General features: G+C 37.7%; 1 pseudogene; it reads right to left on the bottom strand.

The window, feature by feature from the left end:
* Window positions 1-4,254: 4,254 nt before the first annotated feature.
* Window positions 4,255-10,161, bottom strand: LOC102820799 (annotated as a pseudogene).
* Window positions 10,162-10,535: the final 374 nt, after the last annotated feature.

The following is a 10,535-nucleotide window of genomic DNA, read 5'->3' as shown; positions in this document are numbered from 1 at the left end:
CTCAGCTCCAAATTCCACAGGCTGTAAGTCCTCAAACCTTTAAACTATTCCTATCTCTGTGGGTCCAAGCCTTGGAGCCCCGTCCTGCCTCTTTCTTGCCTGGAATTCTGAGTTATTGTTGACGGTGACCTTCACTACACCTTCACACCCTCCTTTTGTTTTCTTTTTGTAGTCTCCTTTTTTCTTCAATCTTTTTATTAATCCATTGAAGGTACCTGAACATCATTCTTTTATATTCTTTTTGTTTTACTTCCATTACCTTTTCTTCCTCAGAAATATGTTCTGGCTCTGCATATTGGTCATTTGTTTGAGCCTTTCTATATTGTTTATACATGTGAGGTAAAATTATTGACTCCAGGGCATTGTGGGATAGTCATATTTGCATTTAGTTTATGATTGTGTATTGATGTGTTCTTATGCTCTTGCCAACTGTCTGAAATGGGTGTAGTTAGAGAGTGGACTTGTGTACACTGTCCTATTTTTACCATTCGTGCACCTCAGTTTTGGGTGGGTTTCACTGGTGTTGGTTGCTGTCTATCATTGAGCAAGTGGCATGTTGTTGTTGTTGTTAAGTGCCATCAAGTCGGTTCCGACCCATAGTGAGCAAGTGGCATAGGAGCTGGTATTAGCTCTTGCCTACTGGGTGGAGCTACATAGGATATGGTATGACTAGGATATATGGGCAAGGTTGCTGTCTCCTGTCACATGGGAAAGAGAAACTGCTCTCCCATGAAAACAAAACAGAGAAAACAAACAATGCAAAGAGAAAAAAATAAAAACAGGCAGCAACCAGAAAAAAAGAATATAATAATTATAAAGACAAAAGAGGGTCAGGGACATGCAGATATAGAGAAAAATAAGAAAGGAAAATGAAGTTTTTAAATCCACTTAAGCATAAATAAAGAGATAAAAATGGAAGAGGTAAATTGAGCTATAGAAGAAGTTAATAAGAGAGTAAATAAAAATAAGAAATTTAAAAAACAGATAAAACAGGGAGAGGAAAGATGAAAAGAGCAAATAAAGAATACGAATGAATTATCAAAAAATTGGGGGGAATAAGAGGGTAAATGAGAAACAGAATTAGAGAATGAAGAACAAAGGCAGAGATATAAAGGATAAAATGCAAGGGAATGGAAAGAGAAGAAGGAGGAGGACAAAGAATAAACCAAAACAGTGAAAAAACAAAAGAAAAAAACAAGCTCAAAACCAAAACCAACAAAACAGTACAGCTGTTGGAACTGGAGAGGAAAAATTCTGTTGTTCCTGCAAGTCAAGGAGCTCAAAAGGTGGGTGTGGGTGTTCTTGGTCCTAGATGGAGTTCCTGTGGGTTTCGGTGTTATCTATGTTCAGGGCACTCAATCTGGAAATAGTTCATGGCGGCCCTTGATGGAGTTGGTGTCCGTGTCTCTTAGCACCACAGGGCAGATGGGGGCAGGGTGACTAGTTAAATGTCAGTCTGGTGACTCTTCAGGGTATGCAGGCCTATAGCGGATTACACCTGAGTCCTGGCTACAAATTGGCACAGCTGGCCACTGCCTCACATTGGCATGGCTCCTAACCACATGTCTCTGAACTTCCGGAGAGCAGGGTCTGTGCCGGGAGTGAATGAGGGTGGAAGATGGCTACACTTCTGGTCACCAAGAGAGTATGGGGGAGAAGAAGGCATCGCACCACACTTTTCCTGCCATGTGTGTGAATCTGCTCTGCCAGGCCTCCTTCTGTTGCCAAAGTTACTCACAAGATGGCCACGCTGCATCTAGCCAGCTGTTCATGAGTCAGTTTCCCTCACTCGCCATCCCTATCCAGCTTCTCCTCCCAGCAAGCATTTGATTCATTCCTGTAACCTTTCCTTTGAAGTTCAGCATTCCAGAATTTTCATCTTTGTCTGTTTCATTTGGTCTCTAGCATCTTTGTTGTAGAGGGTCCATGTTGTTTGTCTGCTTAGTCTGCTGTCTTGCCTGAAGTCTTTGGTGATCTCTGTTAATTTCTATTTTGTACTTTTAAGATTGCCTAATGATAAGCACTGGACTGTGAACCACAAGGTTGGTGGTTCAAGCCCACCAGCAGCTCCAAGTGAGACAGATGAAGCTTTCTTCTCTGGAGTCCTGGTGTGGTGCTATGGGCTAATGCGCCAGACTACAAAGCCATTTGAACTACAAGGTCGGTGGTTCAACCTCACCAGTGGCTCCTTGGAAACCCTATACAGGGTCACTATGGGTCAGAACCAACTCAATAGCACTTAACAACAACTGCATAGCATTACAATTTGTGAAGTCAGTGCATTTTACTTTCTGAGACTGAGTTATGATGGTTACATTAGAAAAAAGTGACTCCCAGGGAATACATAATTTATTTGAAAATTATACTCTGTTTAGTAAAAGCTATCTTCTTACTATAAGAATCATTTCAAATTTCTTCATGTTATCTTAATGTATTCAAAGATCATTTTTATTTATTCTAGGAATAGGTTTCAAAATGATTTGTTTCCTTTAGCTACTAATGTGTTAGTTCACAGCACATTTACTATCCACTGTTGTTTCAGAAATTGCTGAAATCCTGGTTGTAAAAGATAATTTTCCCAGCATGCCTGATGCAGTTGATAAACTCTTCATGGGTATAGCAAATATCAGCAGGGAGTCTTTGGCTGAAATACAGGATACTCAGGTTGGTATAAAAAAAATTTGTTTATAACTTTTGATGAGTCATCATTTTAACTAATAAAATACAAAATAATATTCTTGATTAACTATTGGTAAATATATAGAAATCTATATCTGAGTTTTCTAAGCCAATGACATAATTCGGAAAAATGAGGCTTCGGAGACCAATAGAAAAATACATGCTCAATTTTGATAGTTATATTTAACCTCTCTGAGCTTCAGCTTTCTTATCTGTTAAAGGAAGATAATACTTATTTTCTAGAGTTGTCGTGACTTATTTAAAAAATAATGTACATAAAGTTCTGGGTACATGTTGTTGTCAGTTACTGTCAGTTGGCTCTGACTTGTAGTGACCCCGTTTAAAACAGAATGAAACATTGCCTGGTCCTGTACAATCTTTGTGATCTAAATCCATTTTTGTGGTCACTGTATATCTTAAGTGCCATCTAACTTAGGGGACTTGTCTTCCAGCACTGCATCAGGCAATATTCTGTTGTGATTTATGGGATTTTCATTGACTGATTTTCTGAAGTAAATCACGACGTCTTTCTTCTCAATCTTTCTTCGTCTGGAAACTTTTCTGAACCCTGCCCACCATGGATGACCCTGCTGGTATTTGAAACACCAGAGGTATAGCTTGCATTTATTATAATAAAATGCAAGCCACTGTTGTATGACAAACTGACAGATGAGCTTGGGTGCATGGTTGTTGCTGTTAAGTGCCGACCTTTTGGTTTGCGATCTAGTTCTTATCCTATAGTGCCAATAATAGTCTCATCTTTTTTCTGCCGAGTAGCTGTCATTGAAGTTAACAGCTGTCCTTGAGGTTAACAGCCCAGTGCCTAACCTGCAGCACTACCAGGGCTCCTTGAACTATATGAGGAACTCTATAACATGAAAGGTAATGCAGTGGCCCCATAAGCACCAGACTGCAAAGCACAAGGTCTATGGTTTGAGTCCACCAGACACTCCGTGAGAGAAAAATTAAGTTTTCTGCTTCCTGTGAAAATTTCGAGCCTTGGACATACTATACTATGAGTTGGAACCGACTCAGTGGCACTTAAGAACAACAACAAATTAAGTGAACAGTTTAGACCTTCTTTCCATTTTGAATTATTTCCTTTGGATAGAGTCTCAGAAGTGTAATTACCTTGTCAAATGGAATGAATGTTTTTTGTCTCTTTATACACATTAAGAAGAGCCCTGGTGTTGTAGTGAGTAAGCATCTATCTGCTAACTGAAAGGTTGGCAATTTGTAACCATGAGCTGCACCACACGGAGATATGTGTCAGTCTGCTTCTGTAAAGATTTATACCCGTGGAAACCTATGGGACAGTTCTACTCAATAGGATTACTATGAGTTGGAATCCACTCCATGGCAATGGGTTCAGTTTGGTTAGTTTTATGCATATTGTGAAGTTGCTTTCCAAATTTCCATAAAAAGAATCTTCTTTAAGCTGTTTTAGGCTGGATGTTCATTTTCCCCTTGCCCCCAATACCTCAAACCATTTATTCTTCTGGGAAATTTGGAATGTTAACTTCATGTGCTTTTGGTAAAACAAATAAAATAATATTTCATATGGAAATCACTAGGTCAACTGTGGTCTCGAGATTTTATGTAAGAGAGGATGGAGGAGATGGTCATGAGAGTTAACTCTAGAATAGTTAGTGAAGAGCTAGTGACATCCAAGCTAAATAAGTCATCTGTTTAAAGGGGAGCTCATCAGAAAAAAATGGAGAACTGTAGGTGAGAAAACTGACATGAGAGAAAAACTTAAAAATAAAATAAAATTTTGTACTATAATTGTGTACAAATTGTATTCTTTGGTTTATCCAGTTAATATTCCTCTTAGTAAGATGTACTGATTTGTTTATTATGTAGCTTCTACCATAATTTCCAGGTGCTCTGGTAGCATAGTGGTTATGAATTGGGCTGCGAATCTTAAGGCCAGCAGTTTGAAACTACCAGCCGTTTCACGGGAGAAAGATGAGGTGTTCTGCTCCCATAAATATTTACAGCCTCGGAAACCCTGTACAGGGTCACTGAGTAGGAACCGACTCCACGGCACACAGCCACTACCACCATAATTTCCACATTATCCTGGGAGATTTAAGGTAGGGCTATACCATATTGTTATCAGGAGATAGTACCATCCAGGACCAATAATTGCCACCAGAAGTGTTTTAACACATGTTTTATGTTTTCATTGTACCCTCAAAACATAAGCATGATTTATTTTTATATACATTTGGATCCCCAAATGAAGTTATTATTAACTTTCTCCCCAACCTCCAGATAAAACATAATAAAATATCAAATATTATTTCAATGCATATTCTTTATTTAACATGTTGACAGGTACTATAATTACTACATGGAGTCCAGTTGTGGTACTGTAGGGTAAGCACTAGACCACAAGGTCCATTTGAACCAAAAGATTGGCAGTTCAAACTCACCAGCCACTTCTTGGAAACTCTATATAGGATCACTATGAGTTGGAAATGACTTGATGGCATTTAGCAGCAACAATAACTGCTACATAAATTATATAGGGCATTAACTGATATCAGGAATCCTAGTTAGAAAATGATAATAGCTAAAACAGAATATAAATTATACAAAATATAATTAATTGCTAAATTATATGAAACTGAGTATATATAGGAATTCATGTAAGAGAACGATGAATGTAGACTGTAGTGGTTGCTGAGAACTTCATGGATGGAGCTGGTGAGAGTGAACTGGGTTTGAATTACATCAAGAGAAAGTGAAGAGAAGTATAGATGGTGAAGACAATAGTATGAATAAAGGCACACAGATAGGAATGAACAAGTTTGGTTCAGGGGATAGTGTGAGAGTAGGATGGGATAAGGTTAAGGAGGACCTGGAAATGGCCCACAATAGTCACATAAGTGTAAAATATACAAGAAATAAAGTATCATTGTTACTGTTGTTATGTGCCGTGGAGTTGGTTCCGACTCATAGCAACCCTGTACAGGGTTTCTGAGGCTGTAAATCTTTATGGGAGCAGAAAGCCTCATCTTTCTCCCACGGAACAGCTGATAGTTTCGAACTGCTGACCTTGCAGTTCACAGCCCGATTTGTAACCACTACGCTATCAGAGCATTAGAGATGGACAATATTCTAACTGGTTAAGCAAATGTTTTTCTTTATCCAGGTGGAAGAAATGGCAGTAAATCTGTGGAACTGGGTGGTTACCAAGAGAGTAGGTTTGATTATTAGTGAAGAGCAGAAAGCTAAGTGTATGTATACATTTAGTGACTCATTTCATGAGTATTGTCATTACAAATAGGTTATGTTCCTGTAGTTTAATGTTTTGACAAGTTCCTTGATGGAGATTTGTTGAAAAGAAAACTCAACAAAGCAACCCACAATCATTGCTTTCTTAAGCAAATAGTCTCCCTCTGTTTTACAACTTTTCAGAGGTTAGTTCCCTATTAATAAGAGTTTATAGGCATCACTGTAAGAGAAAGTCTGGAGATGACAAACAAAAATGGTTGAAGGTATGACAGGAGAACTTGAAAAAACTTTAAAGAGAATGGGTATATTTACCTTATAGAACAGACAGCTCATATTTCCATGATTCAGAAGGACCATCAAATAGTAATTTCACCTCTCCACTAAAGATAGAGTATAGATACAATGCAAACCCAATAAAAATTCCAGCAGCCTTCTTTACAGAAATGGGAAAATCATTCCTAAGCTTTATAGGATATGGCAAGATGCCCCCAAATATCTAAAACCATGTTGAAAGAGAAGAACTATATAGAAGAATGTACACTTCCTGATTTTAAAGCATAATATACAACTACAGTAATCAAAACAGTCTGATACACATATAACAATAGCTAAATAGACTAATGGAATAGAATTCAAAGTAACAGAAATAAAGCCACAAATCTATGGTCAACTGATTTTTGACAGGGGTGCTAAGGCCATTTGATGGAGAAAGAAGAGTCTCTTTAATAAATGGTACTGGGAAATTTAGATTTCTACATGGAGAAAAATGAAACAGGATCCATGCCTGCACCATACACAAAAACAAATTCAAAATGGATTAAGAATTTATATGTGCAAATTAACCCCATAAATTTTTTAGGGACAATGCTATCAGGCTTAGCTTTTTTTTAAAAAAAAACTTTTAATGCCTTTATTCAATATATGTGTGTGGCGTTGTAGGATAAGCACTAAGCACTCTATTGCAAGGTCATTTTGAACTGCAAGGTAGTCAATTCAGATTCACCAATTGTGGGATAAAACACTGGACTGTAAGGTCAGTTTGAATCACAAGGTTGGTGGTTCAAACTCACCAGCCTCTTCTTGGAATCTGTATACCAGTCTCTATGAGTCAGAACTGACTCAATAGCACTGAGCAACAACAACAAATGCAGAAATTCTCTACTGGCCTCTCACCTTGTCAATCTTGGAATGAATCAAATTGAATGGTTTTCATGTTTTTAGATGAGTTTCTTTGGAATTTATGAAAGTTTATTCCTTTCCTTGAAAGTGAGAGCTCCCTACTTATATAAGGAAAGGAAGGGGGAGAAAACTAGTGAGGATACAAGGGGGAAGTTTTCTGTGAGCTTCATAATCTTTTATTAAAGATTGAAAATGCTGACCTCTCATGATTATTGTTCAGATTAAATGTGACAAGATTTTTTTTTGTGTGAAACATTCAACACAGTAGTTTTAATCCAATATTTTCCCCCTAAAATACAGCTAAGTCATAGCAAACATTTGTAGAATCAAAATAAAATCAACTTAAAAAAAAAAAAAGATATTCTATCAACTGTATTTGATTTATGGTGTTGGAAAAGAATATTGAAATTTTCATGGACTGCCAAAAGAACAAACAAATCTGTGTTAGAAGAAATATAACCAAAATGGTCCTTAGAAGTCATTATGACTTCGCCTCTCATACTTCGGGTATATTATTCTCAGGATGGACCAGTCCCTGGAGAATGACATCATGCTTGGTACAGTGGAAGGTCAGCAAAAATAGAGGAAGACCCCCAATGAGATGGATTGGTATAGTGACAGCAGCAATAGGCTCAAATTGAACTACAATTGTGAGGATGGCACAGTACCAAGCAGTGACTCGTTCTGTTGTACATAAGATCATAATTAGTTGGAACTGACTTGAAGACATCTAACTACAATCAAATGCAAGTATAATTATCATAAGACAATATTAAGTTTACAGTCTCTACATGACAAAGTGAGATAATAAAATTTAATATGACAGTTCACTATACAGGGTCACTATTAGTAGGAACTGACTTGACAGTACTTAACAACAATTCAATTTTACCAGGAGATTGTCATATTTGGTTGGTCTCAAATTTTAAACGATTATGAAACAAAGAGCAAATATTAGTCTTAGAAAGGCAACCTTACTATACAGGTTCTAAGAGCTAAAGGCTTCACAAACAGCACCATAATTACCTCGGAAACCCTATCCAGGGTCGCTATGGGTCGGAACCGACTCGATGGCACTTAACAACAACAACAACACTTACTATTTAGTTTTTCTGTAAGCTCAGACATATGACATACGTGCTAACATATGATTTTTGTTTCTTTTGTATATGGCTGTATTCATTTTTCAAAGTTCACACAGACAAATGTGCTCCTTTCAGAAAAGAGGTCACAAAATGAATAAAATCCTGGTTGCAAAACTCCATTTTGTACTTTTCATTAGTTAATTTATGCATTTTAAAAAAATCATCAAGTTTTGCATTTGTGAAGGTGCCAACTTCCTTAGTTTTCTTTCTTCTTTTTAATAAAGCTTTTATTGTTAATTAAAGATAGTTTACATGGGAGAACATCTGTTTTGCACTCATCGTATTTTGGTTCATTGCAGTGATTGCAATCTTCTCCATGCCTCCTCATTTAGCAGTATTTGCTTATATTCCTCCCCTCTTTTTTTTTTTATGCACAAAAACACTCGGGAATATATAATCATTTAAACAATGAAGGCACATTCTGGAAGCCAGCATCCTGGCCACCAGCCTTTCTCTTTCTATGAGTCTAGAGTCCTCAATAGATGTATCTCTCCATGCTCTCATCTCTGCATCCATCACTGGTGTGGCTGCTTCTCTGGTTAGGGTCCCACATTCCACCCATGCTCTTCTCCTTTGATGGTCCTAGGGTCAGTCCTCTGTTCCTGGAATGTAAGGTTAACTACTCACCCCTATATTACACAACTTCTACCTTTACAATTGTGACAATCACAATTAGTCATGATAACAATAACTCACTATTGAGCCAATGAATCCTATCCACATCTCCTTTCACCAGACCAATCTATACAAAAGGAAAAGGATTCAGTGGAGATTCTACCTTCCCCCACACCCCCAGTCACCCAGCCCATTTCCTTTAGCAACCTGTGTTCTACCTCAAATGAACTTGAAAGAACATCAGTTTGTAGAAAAGTTGAAGACTGAATAATCTGTTGGGAAATCACTGAGTCATTACCATTCTCTTGTTGAATTTCATTTTCATCAAAATTTCAGTTTATATCCCTCTTTTGGTGAGTACTATTGCTGTTATACAAATTAAATGAATAGTCAAACTCCTCTGAGATAGCATCGCTTTCATCTTTATACTCCTTTTCTCCTCTGTCCCTTTTTAATGCTTTCAAAAATCCATTCTTTTTATCAGTACACATTCGTGCCAATTTGGTTAGATGAGGCTGCTGATTAAATTTGTCATCAGGTGAAGATGAATTTGAGTGATTGCACTCTTTCACTGAATTTGTCGATGGACTAAAAATTTTAGCAGTTAATTTGAAAGTATTAAATTTACCAACACCATACACAGACTCATGAGAGAAAGAAGTTCCAACTTTATTTTCTTTAGTTTGGCTTTTCCATTGTATAGAGTTTATAGGTGATACAGCAAGATTAAGGACTAAGCCTATTAAAGGCTTGCACTGGCTGTGACTGAAGATTTATCATTACTGGGAATCCAGATAGCAGTAAGTCTTTTGCATTACCTTTCTTAATGACCAGCATTCTTGGAGCTTTAGGATTCAGAGAATATTCTCATATACATGCAGTTAAAGGTTTGTTTCTCTTTTAGCTTCAAATTGTTTCTGTTCTCTCTTATCTTCTTTCCTTCCCAATTCATTGTCAGGTATGCTATTTTCATGTAGTCTTTGACTTTTCCCAGAATGGAAAGTACTGCTACAAGGTCGGAAACTTCTACCATAGTATCCCCTTGATGATTTACGTTTTCAGTACTATTTCTTCCATGTGTACACCATCCGTATTTTCTTTTGTTCCAAAATTACCTCCATTAAGATGCCCAATGCCAGAACCTAAGCCATTTGAAGAGTTGTGCCATCGACAATTCACATCATAACGATTTTCTGTCCATGAAAAATTTCAGGATGCTTCATAAAGTTCAATGACAACATTGTTGATGATGATGGATTAGAAAATTAATCCAGGCTGGAGCAAAGTCATGTTGCGCCATTTAGCTTCAATGTCTCTGACTCAGTGAAACAAGGTCAATTCAACACCTCCTGGCAGGTCCAAATTCCAACAGAGCTTACTGCTGGAACCGGTACTGCAGGACAGCTAGGAAAGTAAGGTAGGGACGGGCTCCAGTGAAAAACGAGTGGGATCTCAACAAAGGAAACGTTCATATACCAGTCCCATGGCTTTTAAACTACCCTAAAGTCTCCTGAACTCATATTTTTGAGAAATCACGCTACTAAGGATAAGGAAAGGTGTGTGTTTTGAGACTCTTGCCTGCAGGGACTGCGGGTTTCTCCTGCAACTGCAGAGTTTAGAGGGCAAGGCCAAGGCCAGCCTGTTTAGAAAGCGGCATCTCCAGCTGGGGGGGGG

This window comes from Chrysochloris asiatica, unplaced genomic scaffold, assembly GCF_000296735.1.
Source record: "Chrysochloris asiatica unplaced genomic scaffold, ChrAsi1.0 scaffold00118, whole genome shotgun sequence".
NCBI classification, from domain to species: domain Eukaryota; kingdom Metazoa; phylum Chordata; class Mammalia; order Afrosoricida; family Chrysochloridae; genus Chrysochloris; species Chrysochloris asiatica.
Note: the sequence above shows the minus strand (reverse complement) of the source record. Positions and strands in the feature narration are given on the sequence as shown.